This window comes from Cyanistes caeruleus, unplaced genomic scaffold (genome assembly GCF_971803275.1).
Source record: "Cyanistes caeruleus unplaced genomic scaffold, bCyaCae1.hap1.1 HAP1_SCAFFOLD_98, whole genome shotgun sequence".
NCBI lineage: Eukaryota > Metazoa > Chordata > Aves > Passeriformes > Paridae > Cyanistes > Cyanistes caeruleus.
The window spans coordinates 622,657-641,084 of NW_028255900.1; the positions used below are offsets into that span (position 1 = coordinate 622,657).

Here is an 18,428-nt window from a genome sequence, read left to right on the forward strand (position 1 = left end):
GCTGCAAGTAAGAATATGCCATAAGCAAATAAAAAACTGCATTGAGTGAGATGGTGGAGAGTTTTCAACTGTAATTGTGTGATTTTATAGAGTAAGCTATGAATCTAAATATTATCCTAAGAAGCACATGTGTGTAGGTGAGCTAGCAGTGTATTGGGTGAAAAGCAGACACAGTGCAGCAGAACTTGGCAAAGGTGAAAGGTGATTAAGTAATAATAAACCTCTTCAATGTCGTGCATTAGCCAAAAAACTCAAATTAGCGAATCTCAGCCACTGCACCAGGCTGAAGCTGAGGATCCCCAGCCAAGCTCAGAGGGAGGAGAACACAGCATTTGTGGGATCCTTTCCAGTCTGACTTGCTTTAGCTGGAGCCTGGGGGAGGAGAGAGCAGGAGAAGGGTTGGCTGAGTCCTCTCCCCTCTGCCTTGCCCTTCTCTGCTGGATCCTCAGTTCATCCCACACCCACCCCAAGACTCCATCCCCATCCTACTGGTGCTGACGGGATTAAAGGAGATAAAGAGGAGATTAAAAAGATAGAGAGGAGAGAAAAGGAGAAGTTTAAATGCAGTTTAAATATGAAAGAAATGCATATGTTAGTGAGTGCTGAGAGTTGAAAGGGAGCTGAAGGGTTTGGGAAGGGCCAGGAGCCCGTGAAGGGCTCAGGAGCTGCTGCTGCCGGGAGGGAGGAAATGCACCAATGGCTCCCAGCAGAGTCTGTGCTGTGAGGCTCTTTCCCAAACAGCTGCAGGAGGGAAAGCAGCTGAGTTTGGAGGAAGAGTTTTCTGCTGAGGTTTCCTGTTTGGAGCTGTCACAAGCTTGAGCTGCTCAAGGGAAACGCGGCTCTGCTTCCAGCAGGGCCCAACTGCCCGGGAGCACAACTTGGTTCCCTGGCCCTGAGCCAACGGGCAGCAGCAGCTTCTGTTCCCTCCTGGCTCTTGTGTCATTTCCAGCAGCACAAGACACACCAATAAATGCTCCTCCAGAACATGCCATGAGAAACACAACCTGATTTCATTGCATGAAGGAGCTCTGACAGTCCCACGGGCTCAGGGTTGTTTGTCAGTGAACAGAGCAGGGAAAAGCACAGACACATTCCCTGCACAGGGAATTCACAGGAGGAAAGTGCAGCGCTGGAGGATGAGCTTGGATACAACGTTCCCACGGCAGTTTTGGGGATAAAATCGTCAGGAGAGAGAAAAGAAAAAGTCCTACCAAGGGTGGTCTGGGGAGGGCTGGTGCTTCCCAGGAGGCTCCCAAAGCTCAAGAGGACAAAGCCCAGACCTTGTCCAAGCTGCGAGCTGGGTCTGAGCCAGAAACCAGGGGGTGGCAGAGACATTGCTGCTGAAGGGCTTCAGATTGCCAAAGCTAAAGTGTCCGGGATCAAGGAACAACTTGAGGTTACAGAAGTCTCAGTGCCCACGTTCCATCCCCTCATTTCAAGCTGAAAGCGGAGCTCCCCTTGTGATTCTGCTTTTTAATAAAGAATGTCAAACTTCAACAAAATTCCCTTAGAAAGACCCCATGAAGGTTCACACTGTGAGAGCTCACTCGAGGCAGCCCCAACTCCTGCCCTGGTTCAGTCCCTGTCAAGCCCGCTGTGCTTTCCAGCTGCTTTGCTCCAGCTCCCCCCAAATCACCACGAATTCCACTGAACTGAAACAAATCCAAATCCTCGTGGGTCGGGACAAGGGCAGGGAGAGGTCACTCAGGGATCACCATCAGGGCCACAACAGCCCGACATGGGGAAATGCACTGAACTTAGGACTGAGCAAATCAGACCAGGAGAATGAGGATTAAAATCAATCTTGAGAAACACCTCCTCCCGCTCCTGAGCTTTTCTGTCCGGGCCGCTGCTCGCGGGGCACAGAGAGGGGCCCGGCCTTGTCTCTCCAAACCTCCCTGGGAATCACCCCAGAGCCCTCAGCCTTCCGTGTGCCCATCCCCGGGGCCCCTTGTCCCTCCCAGTGGCTCCCGTGGCTCTCCCAGTCCATCCCAGTCTCTCCCAGTCCATCCCAGTCACTCCCAGTGACCCCGCCTGTCCATCTCGCCTCTCCGTGGATCTTCCGCCCCTCAGCCAATCAGAGCGCGTCTCTCTGATGACTCATCAGTTGCCGGGCAGATCCACAGAGCCGAGAGCCCCGCGCTGGACTCGGCCACCCAGTGCCGCGCACTTCATTCCCAGTCCCTCCCAGTGCCACCACAGTCCCGCCCAGTGCCACCACAGTCCCGCCCAGTGCCCCAACAGTCCCTCCCAGTGCCACCACAGTCCCGCCCAGTGCCACCACAGTCCCGCCCAGTGCCACCACAGTCCCGCCCAGTGCCCGGGAGTCTCTCGCACTCCTTTTAGCCCATTCCCAGTCCATTTCGAATTCATTCCTCCTTCCACTCCCAGACATCTGCGCCTTCATCCAGTGTCCCAGTATCCACTCTCATCTCTTTCAGCGCCACCCCAGTCCCTGACAGCCTGTTCCCGGTCCCACCCGACGTCACACCACTCCTCTCCCATCTCTCCCAGTTACCCCCCAAGCTCATCCCAGTCTGTCCCCGCTGATCCCCAGTGCCCATCCCAGCGTGTCCATCTCGCTGGTGCCCTCCAGCTCCCAGCCCGGCCCCGGCCGCCTGCTCTGCTCCCTGATGGATTTCTCCCCTGTCCACATCCAGCTGAGCTGCTCCCAGGGCCAGCAGCAGCTCTCGGGCCACGTGCTGGCCACTGCCGTGCTCCCCAGCGGGGACTGGAGCCAGCAGCTCCTGGTGCTGCTGGAAACCGCCCCCGGCAATGCGGGCTCAGCTCCAGCTGCCAGGTGGAGCACGGCAGCCTGGAGCACCCCCTGAGCCGGCACTGGGGCACGGCCCGGCCCCCACAGCGCCGGGGGCAGCGGGGGAGGCACTGGGGGGGCCCAGAGGGGGATTGGGGTGTGCTGGGAGGAACTGGGAGGGAGTTTGAGACAGACTGGTTTAAACTGGGAGAGGGTTTTGGGGGTCAAGAATGGCTGGGAAGGGGTTTGAAGGATGCTGAGGAGGGTGAGATGGGGTTCTGGCGTTCCTGGTGGAAACTGGGAGGGAGTTTGGGGGTGCTGGGTGTCACAGGGAGGGATTTGAGTGAGCCTGGAGGAGCTGGAAGGAGATTGGAAAACAGGGATTGGGATGAGGTTGGTTGTGCTGGGAAGAGACTGGGAGGAGACTTGATGAGTCCTGGTGGGGCTGGGAAGGGACTGGGAGAGGGTCTGGGGGTCCTGGGGCAATGGGGAGAAATTGGGAGGGGGCTGTGGGATCCTGAGAGGAACAGGAGGGGCTCTGGTCGATCCTGGGGAGGCTGGGAAGAGACTGGGAGCGATTTACCAAAATAGCAATATTGATCCGCTGTCGCTGCCCGCTCGCCCCTTCACGCCTCGGCTAGTTCTGGCCGACGGCAGCGGCAGGAGTAGGGAACCAGGCGAGCACTGCGTGGCTCAACCTGGAACCTCCAGAGCTCCTCTGCGCTCTGGCGTTGTAGCTCACAGGGCGACACGGGTTGTGGCGAAGGGAGAAAGAGTGCTCAGGCTCTCCCAATTTCCCAGGACCAAGTTTATTCCAACAGGTGTAGGGGAAGGAGACAAGGTACGGGCCGGAATTGAAGGGAAGAGGTCTGAGCCGAGAACACTGGGCACCGCCCTGCGCCAGGTTTAAGGACTGTGGGCGGCCCATACAGAGACCAATGGGACAGCAGCAGGGGAGGAGTTGTGGGTGGGGATTACAATACGCAGAACCAATGGCAGGGACCCGGGGGAGGGAAGGCAGTTGTACAATCAATAGGGCGTAAAGGAAGGCATGATAGGCAGGGAAAGAACTGGAACAAAAGGTGGGGTTTACATAGATTGATAGGACTCGGGGGCAGGATTGGGGTGATGGATGGGGAACAATCTGGAAAAAGGGAAGGGTTTACAATGATGGGCAACTGGGGACAAACCATTTTGGATAACGGGGGAGCAACTGGGATAAACCAACTCTGAACTTAATAAAACTAAACAAATTGGCGGCAACAATCCAGTATCAACATCAATCTGTTAATGGACAAAAATCCTCTCCAACAGTTTAAAGTTACAAAGTGGATGTTTAATCACAGCACTGGGCGAGTGCGGGAGTCATCCCCTTAATATGCACTGCAAGTTGAAAAAAGATTCCAGTGTCTATTTACAGAAGTCTTGAATATCCAAAATATTAATACATATTAATACTAATACATATTCCTAATGCTTAACACCTCCCATGCTCCACTTCAGACTAAAATTCATGGTAATGAGTTTAAAACGTCACTATGCCTGCGTGGTTAACTCCGTAATTTGAGGAGGGGGTAGTTTTGGCGAGGAGGAGTTATCAAGAGATGAAGGAAAACTGTTCTTCCTCACTCTCACCTTTCTACCTTTACAATGGTTGACATTACAAATGACATTTGGTACAACTCCAGTTTCCTCCCTTGTGACATTTAAATGGGTTTCCAGATGTAAGGTCTGTGATCTTCCTGAACCCGTTTATCAGTTTCTCTTTTCTCATGATAAGCACAGCTGAACAAACATACAATGACAAGTAATTTTTTACCTAAGTCCAAGACTCATTATCTCAAATCCTGCTTCTCACTTCATCATCAACTCAAACTAGTTCCACAAAGGCCTATCTCTAGCTAAGATCTCTAATTTTTCTACAATACCTAATTATTTAAAATTAGTGACCCCAAAGGATGTTTCAGAATGTCCTGGGTGGGCTGGGGGACACTGGGAGGGTGCTTGGAGGGGCTTGGGGTGTCTCTGAGAGGTTCTGGAGGTCCTGACCTTTGCAGACCCCCCAGAGATGCCGTCAAGCACTGCCCACAGCAAGATGCTGACGGGAATTGGAGTCTCCGTGTTGGGCTTTGTCTTCCTGGCACTGGGGCTCGGCTTCTACCTGAGCAAGAATGTGAGAGGGGGTCCTTAGGTTGGGATATCGCCTTCCCCAGAGTGTGTGTGCTCTCCTCAGGGACCCCAAGCCTGGTGTCACCCCTTTTCTTTGTCCACAGAGCTCCTGAAGCAGCGGCAAAAGGTTCTCCAGGATTGAAAGTTAACAAATCCACTCTCCCCAAGGAATTCCCATTGTTGGTCTGTGTCCTGATGGATTTTCATTCCCCTGCTTTCATCCAGGTGCCCACAGGGAGCCAGGAAGATGTGGAGCCTCCCAGCCAGGTGTCTTCCCAACACGCATCACCAGGACCACGGATCACCAGGGCTCTGCCCAACGGGGGTCACTGGGGATCATCCAACGCCCATCCTCCCATGGGGGATGGAGCTGGAGCAGCGCACGAAGCTCTTCCTGCACTCGGGGCACTCACAGGGCTTCCCTTACTGGTGACTCCGTTGGTGTTGGGTCAAGCGAGAGCTCTGTGAGAAGCTCTTCCCACACTGGGGACACTCGTAGGGCCTCTCCCCAGTGTGGATGCGCCGATGTCTGTTGAGGTGAGAGTTGTGCTTGAAGTCCTTCCCGCAGTTGGGGCAGCGGAAGGGCCTCTCGTCTGTGTGAATCCGCTCATGTACGAGGACATCAGAGCTGGTCTGAAACCTCTTCCCACACTGGGGACACTCGTAGGGCCTCTCCCCAGTGTGGATGCGCTGGTGTGCCCTCAGGGCAGCGCTCCACCCAAAGCTCTTCCCACATTCCAAGCAGGTGTAGGGCCGTTCCCCTGTGTGGATCACCTGGTGTCTCATCAGGTTAGAGGTATCTCTGAAGCTCTTCCCACATTTCCCACACTCATAGGGCTTTTTCCCAGTGTGGATCCTCTGGTGCTGGAGCAGCTCAGAGCTCTTTCTGAACCCCTTCCCACATTCCAAGCACTTGTGGGGCTTCTCCCCCAGCTCTGAGCTCCGGCTGGATCTCTGGCCGTGTTCCTGGCACTGGGGGGATCTTTCCTCCTCGCAGCTCCCTGAGCTGGGTTTGCAGCCCCTCCTCGTGCGGCATCTCTGGGGCTTTTTCTCCTCCTCTTCCATCTGGACACAGCTTGGGAATGAAAATTCCTGGTTAGGAGGAAAAGGAGAGGAGAGAGCCTTGGACTGGGGGTTCCTCCATGCCCAAGTTCATCTCAGGAAGTCATTTGGCATCTTGTGTCTGTAACAAACCAAAACATCAAGATTCAGCCGAGACATCAAAACAAAGATCAGAAACTACCCAAACACCAAATTCATGAAAAACCCCCTCCAGAATACAAAGATTCAGCCCCTGCAAAAAAACAAAGCACCAACATTTAGCCCAATAAAGTTCAGAAACACCAAGATTCAGCCCCATCAAAATCATGGATCCCCTCCCCAGTCACCTCCAGGGCAACACTCCTGGGACTGCACATACAGGGAGGGTGGAACCTTGTGCTGCTTCCTCTTCCTGCTCCTCCTCCTCATGTGTTCCTACTCTTCCTCACACTCTGCTTCCTCCTACTATTTCTCCTCCTGCATAATCCCACCTTTTCCTCCCACATGAATCCTTTGACCATTTTGTTCTTCAACCCCGCTTCTCCTTCCCTTCCCCTCCTGCCCCCAGGCCCAGCACCCACTGCCGCCTCCCTCTTCCCCCCCAGTCCCACAGCATCCCACCGCAGGGGCACGGATGCAGCTGGGCCAGCTCGGCCTGGGGCAGCGCTGGGCTCTCGGCCGCTTCCGCCCGCACTCGCTCCCCACTGCAGCCGCTCCCGCCACCACAGCGCGGGGGGGCCCGGCCTTGGCGCTCCCCCCTCCCACCTCCCCAAATTCCCCTCCAGGGGGGCGCCAAGGCCCGGGGAGGCACAGGTGGGGTCCAGGTAAGACCATTGAGGGAAGAAAATGGAATGTTAGAAGGGCATCCTGGACAAAGGGATGATGACCCCAAAATCTCTCTCAAGGGTCCCTTGGGAGCATGTGAAGGTTGTTTGCACATTCTCCCAGAGCTAACTAGGGACATGGACACCCATAGGGGCAAGAAGGGAAGTCCAGAAGGGATTCAGACAACAGGGGATGGATGGTGTTGGTGTGCTGGGAAGGGATTGGCTGAAGGGGAGTGTGCAGGAATGTGCTTAAGGCAAGAAGCAGCAGGAGGAATCCATGGGGTAAGAAAAAGGATAATGGAAAAGAGGAGGAAGAAAAAATACTGAGGACTGGGATGTTTTTCAGACGGGTCTTATCCTCAGAATTTGCCAGCTGACTCAGATCCTTTGTATCCCAGTTTCCAGGAGAGGAAAACAAGGAGGTGAGGATTTCAGGGGGTTTCTCTGAGCTGGGAGCGGCAGGAGCGGGCGCAGAGCTGCGGCACCGGGAGCACGGGCTGGGGGCCTGTGGGGAGCTGTGGGGCCGGGCCGGGGCTGTGGGGCAGCCGGGGCTCAGCGCCGGGCGCTGCCTGAGCCCAGCACCCCCCGGGCAGGGCCGGCAGTGGCCCCCGGCCCCCAGGAGGCTGCGGGACGCCCCGGCCGCTGCCCGGCCCCGTGGAGCTGCCGGCCCTGCCCGCCGGGGGGGCCGCCTTTGGACACTGCGGCAGGACAGGGACCGGCTCTGGGATACGGGCTGGGGAGGGGAGCCTCAGCACAGCCAGCACGAGGAAGGAACAGCTCACAAATGGCGATTAGACATGCAAGGATCAAGATCAAATATCTGGCAGAGCCATGGCTGAAGTGAACCCACAAGTGTGGGCAGACCCAGGGAAATTGGCAAAATTAGATATGGAGCCTCTCCAAATTTCCCTGAAGCAACCAGGACAAGAGGTGTCCAAAAGCAATCCCCTGTTCCAAGGGAGGGAAGGAAGGGCTCACAGCCTGTCTGGGAGTCCTGCTCAAGGCACGGCTTGGGCAGCCAGGGATGGCTCCCTAGAATGCTCCTATCCTCCCAAACAAGAAATCCAATGGAATCCACAGAATGCTGCAGGACCCAAGAAGAAGAAATGAGATGATGAAACCGAGGCCCCCCACACTCTCAGATCCTTACACCAGCCTCAACCAGGTGCCCTCCTCACACTGCTGCCATTCAGAGCTTGATGCAAAAGATGCTTTCTGGGGATCTGCCCACTTCCAGAGGATGCAAACACAATTCTGCCCTGGGCTGGCAACAAGAGCTAGAAGGGAAAATGCTCAAGACATGGACGGTCCTTCTGCAGGGATGCACGGAAGCACCGGCCTGATTGGGGCAAGCCTTGCAGGAAATATCAAAGGAATTGACCTCACCCCCAGGGACTGGCTTCATGCAGGATGTGGATGACTTGATCCAGTCAGGAGGACAAGGAGAAGAGGTAGAGGAAGCCTCTGTGAAATGGCTTCATTTTCAGGCTAAAAAGCAGCTTTGAGTATCTGGAAAAAAATGGCAAACGGTAGAAAAAATGGTTAAATATTTGGGACCTATTTTAACTGAAGCTTTGTCTTGTATTGACCCTGAGAGGGTTCAGGGAATCTCAGAAAAAATGTTACCCAGGACTAAAAAGGAGCTGCAGCAATCCTTAGGATTAACAGGGAATTGCAGGAGCTGGATTGAGGATTCTCTCTTCTAGCCAGAATATTCTGTGAATTTTTTACCCCCAGATAGTCTCAATGTTATGGGGTAGACATAAGAAAGAGAACAAAACTTAACAAAATGAAAAAAATAAAATGATTGATGCCCCAGCCATGGCTCTTGCAGACTCAGAAATCTGAATTGGAAGGGAATATTAAACAGGCCACCCCTGAGCCTGCACTGAAGGCAACGCAGCAGCAGCCAGGGCTCCCCAGCAGGGGAAGCCCCTGCGCCTGCCCACAGATCCTCTGCTCAAATCCTCGGCCTGGTCACCCTCCTTTGCCATCTCCAGCCACTGCAGGACAATCCTTGCTCTCACTCTTGCAGCTTCAGGCCTTTCTGTGCCTGCCCTCGCCACAGCTGCTGGGGAAGGCACCGGGACAATTCCACTCTGCCTCTCAATTACACTCACACTCTGCCCTGCCTGGGATTAAAGTCTGGGAAAATAGACCAACTTTAAATTCGCTTAAAATCCTATTTCTCTGAGAGGACTTGGTTTGCCTTTGCCTTGGGGAAAGGAATTTTAATGTTTCTTATAAGGGATGTTCCAACACTCAGCAGAGATGAAATTAACATCTCAACAGACTGGGAATAGCCCAAAAGATTCCATCAGCTAACATCAACCAACACCTGCCCCAGACACTGCCCAAGGCACAGCTGGAGACACCTGGTCTGGAAAAGGCTGAGCAGGAAATCCAGGAGTGCCCACCTAATTCCCATCACAGGCACAGAAATCCAGGTGCAACAGGAAACCAAATCCTAACAACTCCACACCTTCAAACCAATGAACAATAAACCAAGGGATTTCTATGGGTTCAGACTGTATAAAGTTTTGGAAAAATCTAGTAAATTCCCGTGTCATGGAATGATTTTCTCTGCACACCCAGCCTAAGTATGGATTTAATGATTTCTGTTGCACATCCTGGCCAGAATCACGTTGTGCCTTGACTCTCTAGCACTAAAGACATTGTGGGAGAGTTTTTGATTTTCCCAAAGTTTCCGTGAAAGGATTACACCATTAGAAATTTTTTTTTGTAATAATCCTGATTTTATATTGTCAGTTCAGTTTGGGCCAGGGCAGGGAGAATCAATTTTTAGGCCGAGAGAGAAGTAGGAAAAATTCGATTGCCTTGAAAATGTTTTGGGAATGTTTGTGCTTGGCTCATAGTTATAGCAAAAATTCTGTATGGGTTTTTGGATGTTGAATTTTAGGCTGTTTCTGAAAACCAGAAGAGCTTTAAAGGTGACCCTTTATCTCATACTTATTAGAGTACTGTTAAAAAAATAAACCAAAACAAAAAACAACCACATTGTGGCACTAACAAATGTGAGTCATCCCATGACTGCCCTGGAAGAGAAGCTTTGTTCCAGGCAGCCAGGAGAGGAGCTTTAGAAATGCAAATTAACACTGAAGGGACAAAGCCTGCACAATGGCCCAGGGGCTTCCTGCCTGCAGGAGGAATTGGACTGATTCCCTCTGCCCCTCAGCCCAAGCTCTGCCTGCTTGCACAGATGGAATTTGCACAGATAAAGGCACAGCCCATTGTGAGGATATCTGACTCTGCAGCAGAAATTGGTTCAGCTGCAAAGGAAAACAGAAAATGGAGAATGTTGTGAAAACTTCACTAAAACAAGTGGGGGAGAATCATCCCTGTCCCCACTCCAACATGTGCTGTCTCTGTCTATGTTATATAGGGTGTATCAGACCACTGGGGTTTATTTGCTACCACAAGGTCAGGGAAATCAGTTGGGAATCCAAGTATGTGATGATTTAATGAGAAAAGCTGACAATTGATGCAGCCCTGGCTGGAGGGAGCACCCAGAAATGGGGAAAAGATGGACAGCCACCAGAACAAATGCTGCAACACCATGGACCAGACCCGGGAACCCTGATGAATTCATAGCAGGTACCAGAGAAACCATTTCTCATTTCAATGGGATAATTAGATTACAGGATGCCATTGAAATAATAACCAACCAGACAGCTCCAGCTCCTGACCTTCCCCCCAACCAATCCACTCAGATGAGGAACACAACATTTCACCATGGGATGGGATCACATTATCTATTATTAGAAGGAGACAGAATTTCTGGAAAAGTAAATGACTCAAACTGCTGTTGACAAATAGATGAGAACAGATACCAAAGGAAACAAGAAAGCAGCTCATGAACCAGACCAAACAAGGAAAGGATGGGAATGGGAAACGTTTTTGTGCTTCCCTGGCAGACCATGGGTTAAACAAATGCCAGACAGAGCTGTCCCCCTTCAAACCTACACCCCAAAATTCCTGTAACGCCAGGATTCCTCCCCGAAGAAATCTGCTAGGATCTCTCCAAATTGAGTGAAAGGGGGGATGGGACCCCCAGACTGAGCAGGAGGGGCCTGGAACCCCCAAATCCAAGCACGGGGGAGTGGGTTGGAGATTGGACGGATGATTAGGAAGGGGCTAGAGTGGGAAAAGGAGAGGGCTGGGACCCCCAAAGCGTGGGGGAGGGTGCTGGGAAACTCAAATTGCATTGAGAGGGGTCAGTGGATTGGGGGAAGGATGAGAAAGGGGGAGAGGAGAGGGAAAGGTGGGGCTGGGATGAAAGAAACCTGGTTCCCCGTCCCCGCAGCACTCGATCCCTGGAGCGATTCCTTGCGGCTTGTGGGGAGGAAGATCTGCACTGGGGGGTCCCCAAGCCCCCTGCCCATCCCAGCGTGTCCATCTCGCTGGTGCCCTCCAGCTCCCAGCCCGGCCCCGGCCGCCTGCTCTGCTCCCTGATGGATTTCTCCCCTGCCCACATCCAGCTGAGCTGCTCCCAGGGCCAGCAGCAGCTCTCGGGCCACGTGCTGGCCACTGCCGTGCTCCCCAGCGGGGACTGGAGCCAGCAGCTCCTGGTGCTGCTGGAAACCGCCCCCGGCAATGCGGGCTCAGCTCCAGCTGCCAGGTGGAGCACGGCAGCCTGGAGCACCCCCTGAGCCGGCACTGGGGCACGGCCCGGCCCCCACAGCGCCGGGGGCAGGGGCTGGCAGGACACGGAGGGGATTTGGGGCTCCTGGCCTTAACTGGCAGCCCCTCCTTGAGAACCCCTCTCCCCCTGGCCCAGCTCCCCTCATCCCCCTCTCCCAGCCCTTTCCCACCGGCTCCCGGCCCCGCTCCGCTCACCCCAGAGCTCCTCGCCAGCAGCCGAGAGATGGAGGAGGAGGAGGGCAAGGAGGGGAAAGCGGAGGAGCGGGAGGAAGAGGAGGGGTAGAGGAGGAGCAGGAACTGCAAGAGGAGCAGCAGAGGAGGCCCCATGAAACAAAGAAATTAAGAATTAAGAAGAAATGTTTAAAAGAGGTGTCTGACAAAAACCAGACCCTGACACCCTAATCCACAAGAACAGGAAAAAGAGTCAGACTGCAAGATAAGATAAGGAGCTGGAATACACAAACAAGATGCAAAGGAGATTCCTGGACCCTAAGCCGGAGGAAACGGATTTGACGTCCCCCTCCCCCAAAAAAAGCGGCCAAAGGACTGAAAGGGGCACAGGGCTAATTTTAATATGAAGTGAAGACAGGCGGGGTTAGGAAATTAATATGTATTAGCCGTATCGTGTAAACCTGCTCTGTAAAGGATAAAAAGGGAAAACCTAATCAAAAAGGTGTGCATGCTTTTTGGAGGAGATATCCCCCATGCACCTCAGCGCTGAATAAATTCATACCTGCTCTTATAACTACTCTGTGAGTTATAGAGCTCCTTTTATTCCGCAAATCACCCAGGTGCGTCCATCGCTCTCTGGATCTGCAGCCCCTTCGCGCCGGGAGCATCGGGCCCCGCAGCCCGCAGCTCACCGGGGACGGGAACCTCGCCCCGAAGGTCTTGGGCCGTCCTGGCAGGATTTGTTTACAGGGGAAGGGATATTTGGAGCTCACTCGAAGTAGCTTTGGGGACCCCTGTTCCTTTTTCTGGGGCCGGGCCGGGCAGAGCGATGTCTGGATCTTGCAGGACTCCAAAGCTGAGCTGAGATGCCCGGTACCGGCAGGGGGAGGGGAGCAGCGAAAAGGGGGGAGCCCCGGGAGTCCCGGAGCCTGAAATGGGGGCCTGGAGAGGGGGGACCCCGAGAGCCGGGAGTGAGGGGAGCCTGGAGAAGGGGCAGCCCGGAGAAGGGATGAGCCTGCAGAGGGGGAAGCCCTGGGACACCAAAGTGGGGACCCCAGAGAAGGTGAACCTCAGGGAGGGATTTTTATCTCTCAGTCCTGATGCTTTGGAGATTTTCATGGCTGATGACTTCCAGAGATGGACTTGGGCAGGAGGAACCCTGAGTCCTAGGTGGTCACCCCTTTTTTTCCCCCCAAACCAGACTTCTCATGCCCAAGCATTAGACAAATGGAGGAGGCAGAGAGGAAGATGCTCTGGGACCCCCAGGCAGGTGAGGAGGAAGTCACTGCCCCTTTCCCCCTCTCTTCTGCTCCATCTCCCAGCCCAGGATGGCCCCCGGCTGAAGGACAGTCCTGCTGCAGATGCCGTCCTGCCAGGGACAGACTGGGCAGAGCTCCTTCCCCTTCCCTGTGGCTTGGAGACAAATCCTCCCTCCCTCCCTCCCTCCCTCCCGCCCTCCCTCCCTCCCCTCCCGCCCTCCCTCCCTCCCCTCCCTTCCTCCCTCCCCTCCCTCCCTCCCTCCCCCCCCTCCCTCCCCCCCCTCCCTCCCTCCCTCCCTCCCTCCCTCCCTCCCTCCCTCCCTCCCTCCCTCCCTCCCCTTGTTCTTTCCTCTTCTTGTTTCTCTTCCTTCTTGATCCCTTTCTTTTTCCCTTTTTTCTTACTGTCCCTTCCTCTCCTTCATCCTTCTCTACCCTCCTTCTTCTCCTTGTTCTTCCCTTCTTCCTTCCTCGCTCCTTCCTTTCCTTGTCCCTTCCTCCCCTTGTCCTTCCTCCCCCAGGCACTGAGCTGCTGAGGGAGACCAGGGAGGACAAATCCCCGCAGCAGAACCTCGTGGACGAGGCCGTTTTGAGCAGCTCCAAGGGGCAGGAATCCAATGGGGAGGAAATGCCAAAGGGATCCCCCACAGGGAGGGGCTCCAAACCCATCCCAGGCTGCTCTGAGGAGAAAAGACCCCCCCTTGGCTTCATCCGGAGATCCAACCTGGTGGTCCATGAGCAGCTTCATGCCGGGGAGAAGCCCTACAGGTGCTTGGAATATGGGAAGAGCTTCAGCCACACCTCCCACCTCTTCATCCACCACCAAGTACACACGGGGCAATGGCCCTACAAGTGCTTGGAATGTGGGAAGAGCTTCAACTGCACCTCCCATCTCATCCCCCACATGCGCCAGCACACAGGGGAACGGCCCTACGAGTGTGGGGAATGTGGGAAGAGCTTCAGCCTGAGCTCTGTCCTGGTCCAGCACCAGAAGATCCACTCTGGGGAACGGCCCTACAAGTGCTTCAGGTGTGGCAAGAGCTTCTGCCAGAAATCCAGCCTGATCAGCCACCAGAAGAGCCACAGTGAGGAACGGCCCTACGAGTGTCCCGAGTGTGGGAAAGGATTTCGGACCAGGTCAAATCTCCTCAGGCATCAGAAAACACACACGGAGGAGAGGCCCTTCTGCTGCTGACTGCAGGAAGGGCTTCAAAGACAACGCCCACCTCACCGTCCACCGGCGCATCCACACTGGGGAGAGGCCCTACGAGTGTCCCCAGTGTGGGAAGAGCTTCTCCACCAGCTCTAACTTGACCCAACACCAACCAGCAGTAAGGGTGGACTCACTGATTGCACAATTTTGATTTCTTATTGCCCAAGGGTGTCTTCCACAGCCAAATGGTGATGAAGTGGGGCAAAGATCAAGGTTTTGGAGACAGTGGGGTGGAAACCCCTCCAAAAATGCTTCTTTCCTTCCACTCAGTCACAGGGATGCTCAGCCAGCACAAAGAAATCCTTTTGTTTTGGCCTTGATTTTTTTTCATTTCTCTTCTTTCCTTTAAAATATCTAATTTGGGGGTAAAAATAAAGACATTGAATTAAGACATGGGTGAGGACATTGAGACACACAGACATGGAGAGTGACGTGGGGACACATGGACAGGGACATGGCCATTCATGGGGACATGGGGGGACAATGCCAGGATGGAAACATGGTGGGGACACAGCCATGGGTGAGGACATGTGGGGCCATGGCCTTGGCCGCTGCCATGGGGGGAACTTGCAGGGGCTGTGGGGGATGCTGGGTTTGAGGGAGTTGAGGGTTCCTGGCAGGGACTTGGGGCTTGCTGAGGGCTTTGGGGAGCCCAGGCCGAGCGGCTGCGGCTGCGCTGGGAGCCCCTGGCGGAGGTTCTGGGGCAGCTGCTCAAGAACCCCCTGGCCTGGAGCCCCAGCCGGGCATTGGGCTCCTGGAAGGGAATGAACGTCCTTGTGCCCAGGAGGGAAATCCCAGCACCCCCAGGGTGTGGGGGGCAGCTGAGAGGCCACAGCAGACAGCGCTGTCCTCCTCTGTGGAGCCCAAAGAACCTGCCAGCTCAGAGATTTTGGCTCTTCCCTGGAGAGCTTCTCCCTAGGTGAGACACTTTCTCTCATGGAGAGAAAAAGTGTCACTCCCAGAGGCCTTTGAGTTGAACATGTTAATTTGTTACACCCCATCGGTTTTCCTCCCTATCAATCCACCCTGATACATGTATCCCAGTTTCCCCCGCCCCTCTCCTCTATAAATACCCCGAGTTTTCCCCTGTTCAGAGAGCTGCTGTCACTGGCTCCCTTCACTGAGGGCCCTGCTATAATAAAGGCTATTTCTCAGTGGAATGCCATACAGCTCCCTAGCCTCTCTCCCTGTCGCCTGCACGCTGCCGCTGAGCTGAGATCACTCACTGGGCAGAGGATGTGCCTGTGCCCCTGGACAGTCCTTTTCAGGACGGCTTCTTCAGGGTAGTCGTGGCACCCCTGCCATTGACACCGGCGCGGCACTCCTCCAGAACTGCACCTCATAATTCCCAAACTCTGGGATTCTGCCCAGGAAAAGGCTGCCAGGAGCTGCCAGAATTGAGTGAAGTGGGGGATGGGAGGCTCAGAGCAGGAGGGACCTGGAACTCCCAAAACCAAGCAGAGGGGTGGGGTGGTGGATTGGGCGGCAGTGGGGCAGGGGTGGAAGTGCAGAGGACAAGGGGCGCATGGGAGCTCCATATTGGGTTTGGATGAGTGGCACTCCTCCTTCTTCTTCATCCCGCCTCCTTCTCCTCTCCAGCCCTTCTCCCACTACTTCCTCTGCCCTCCTCCTCCTCCTCCATCTCTTCTGCTCCCCTGAGCCCAGCGCCCAGCCTTGGATCCCCATTTTTCCAATTCCTTCACATCCCACAGGAGGAGCCGGGGCAGGCCGGGCTGGGGCAGCGCTGGGCTCTTGGCATGGTCCAGGTACCACCCATGTGCCCCCTCCCCAAATTTCCCTGGTCGCTTCAGGGGTCCCAGCCCTTTTTAGGGTTTGCTGGGTGCCATGCTGGAGTTTGGTGTCTCCCAAGGAGTCCCCAGAACAGGGTGACAGATCGGGGGGACACACGGGGGTCCTGATCCATCCTGGGGCAGCATCTGTCCCTGACAGGGTACCCCCATGGGGTCTCCCAAGTCCCTCCCCACTGTCCCCCATAAACGGGACAGGGGCGAACTGGGAAGCTTTACTGGGAACACTGGGAGCAGCTGGGCAAGGGCAGAGTCACAGCAGGGCTGGGGGGGCACACGACCTCTCCAAAATCAGCCCAGGGATGGAGCGGGGGGTCCTGGCTGGGCCTGAAGCCATGGGGATGGGCTGCGGCTGCCAGCGGCTCAGGAGCTCTGTGTGCAGAGAAAAGGGGGTGACACTGGGCTGGGGGCCCCGGGGGAGCACACACGTTCCGGGAGAGGGAGGATATGACCCCCAGGACCCCCCCTCACCTTCTTGTGCAGGCAGAAGCTGAGCCCCAGTGCCAGGAAGACGAAGCCCAACATGGAGCCCTCGATCCATATCAGCATCTTCCTGCGGGCAGTGTACAGCAACATCTCTGGAGGTCTGCAGGGGTCAGGATCCCCCCTAAAACCTCTCACAGACACCCCAAGCCCTTCCAAGCACCCTTCCACTCTCACCCACCCCACCAGGACCTCTGAAATGTCCTCCCAGTCCCTTCCCAGCCTCCCCAGGATCCACCAAAGCCCCTCCTGTCCCTATCAAGATCCCACAGCCCCCTCCCAGATGCCCCCCTGGACAATGCCCTGCCCCTGGACCTCCAAACCCTCTCCCAGTTCCTTCCCAGCCCCACCAGGACTCATCAGGAACCCTCTCAGTCTCTTCCCAGCACAATGAACCACATCCCAATCTCTGCTTTCCAATCTTCAGTCTCCATCCAGCCCCTCCAGGCTCACTCAAATCCCTCCCAGTTACACCCAGCACCCCCAAACTCCCTCCCAGTTTCCACCAGGACCCCCAGAACCCCATCCCACCCTCCCCAATAACCTTTAATCCCCTTCTCAGCCATTCTTGGCCCACAAACCCCTCTCCCAGTTTAAATCACTCTATCTCAAACTCCCTCCCAGTTACTCCCAGTGTCGCTCTATTGGGAACGGTGAGAAGAACAACACAGACTCTCTTGTGAGTTGAACAGGAGAGCTCTTAAGGTTTATTACCTCAGATCTTTTTTTATAGACCGATACATGAAAGTATAGAAAGTTAAAACTCTTATTGGTCAGTGAACTAACACATCACCATCATTGGTCACTGGGGTACACCACCCCTCGACCTTCTCTTGCAAGAAAACACGAAACTGACAAACAGCACCTGCAGGGCTGTTCTCTATCTCTGAGGATTGTTTTAATTCCTCCCCATGATTTCCCCGGCCACTTTCTCAGGCGGGACTGAGAAAGTTATGCAGCCTGCTATTCTACAGGCACTGTGCTCCCTACTTTTGCTCATAGTTAACATCCACACTCCCAGCACACCCCAATCCTCCTCCCAGCCCCCCCAGTGCCTCCCCCGCTGCCCCCGGCGCTGTGGGGGCCGGGCCGTGCCCCAGTGCCGGCTCAGGGGGTGCTCCAGGCTGCCGTGCTCCACCTGGCAGCTGGAGCTGAGCCCGCATTGCCGGGGGCGGTTTCCAGCAGCACCAGGAGCTGCTGGCTCCAGCTCAAGGCCACCAGCGAGATGGACACGCTGGAGGGCACTGGGAGAGAGTGGAGACACACTGGGATCAGCTGGGTGTGAAATGGTGCCAAGGCCGGTCAGCTCTTCCTCAGCTCCACGCCAGGAGTGGAACACACCTCAGGAGCAGGATGACCCGAGGTGTGGCTTAGAGCAATGCTCTACAGCACTTAACAGCTGTCAGGCACAGTGTGGAGGCAAGAATGGGCGAAGGTCTTTTATATTGGGGTTCAGGGAAAGGTTTAACCGCCCAAGGGTCCAGGGACAAAAGACACAGAATACAAGTGTACAGCAATTTATATATGGGGAGGGCTCAGGGGGGGATACAAAACTTCAACCAGTGAGGGATATCCTGGGGAGGGGAATAGGACACATGGACCAATGGGGTGCTGTGGATTAGGGGATTTCCAAAGGGGACGTCCAAGCAGGGGGTTGGCATAAGGCAGGATTGACAGGGAACATTTGGGAACAAGGGGCAGGGTGGACAAGATTGATAGGGAAGGTGCTGGAAAAAGGGGTTGGGATACAATGATGGGCAGGGCAGGGGAGGAGATAACTTTGGGTTAAACCAACAAAGCAGGGGGGTAACAGCCTGGCTTGGCTGCAGGGGGGTCCCAGGGTGTGAGGATGGGGGGTTTGGGAGGGTTCCAGTCCTGGATACAGGGGTGCACGGGGGTCCTGCTGCAGCGGAATGGGAGTTCAGGGGGGTCCCTTCCTCTGTTCTGGGGTTCAAGGGGTCCCAGTGCCTGAAAATGGAGGTTCAGGGGGGTCCTGGTGTCCAGAAATGGGGGTTCTGGGAGGTTTCCATTCCCGAGAATGGG

General features: G+C 55.1%; 1 protein-coding gene and 1 long non-coding RNA gene across 4 annotated transcripts in view; both read left to right on the plus strand.

Annotated features, from left to right (window-relative positions):
- LOC147646449 (uncharacterized) overlaps positions 1-18,428 on the plus strand; it is a 158,450-nt gene that overhangs the window by 120,935 nt on the left and 19,087 nt on the right. The gene's annotated exons all lie outside the window — the stretch shown is intronic.
- Positions 416-18,428, plus strand: part of LOC147646452 (uncharacterized) — a 66,912-nt gene continuing 48,899 nt past the window's right edge. Inside the window, exon 1 of the long non-coding RNA XR_015281874.1 lies at positions 416-599. This is a non-coding gene — a long non-coding RNA (uncharacterized LOC147646452). The remainder of the gene's footprint in view (positions 600-18,428) is intronic.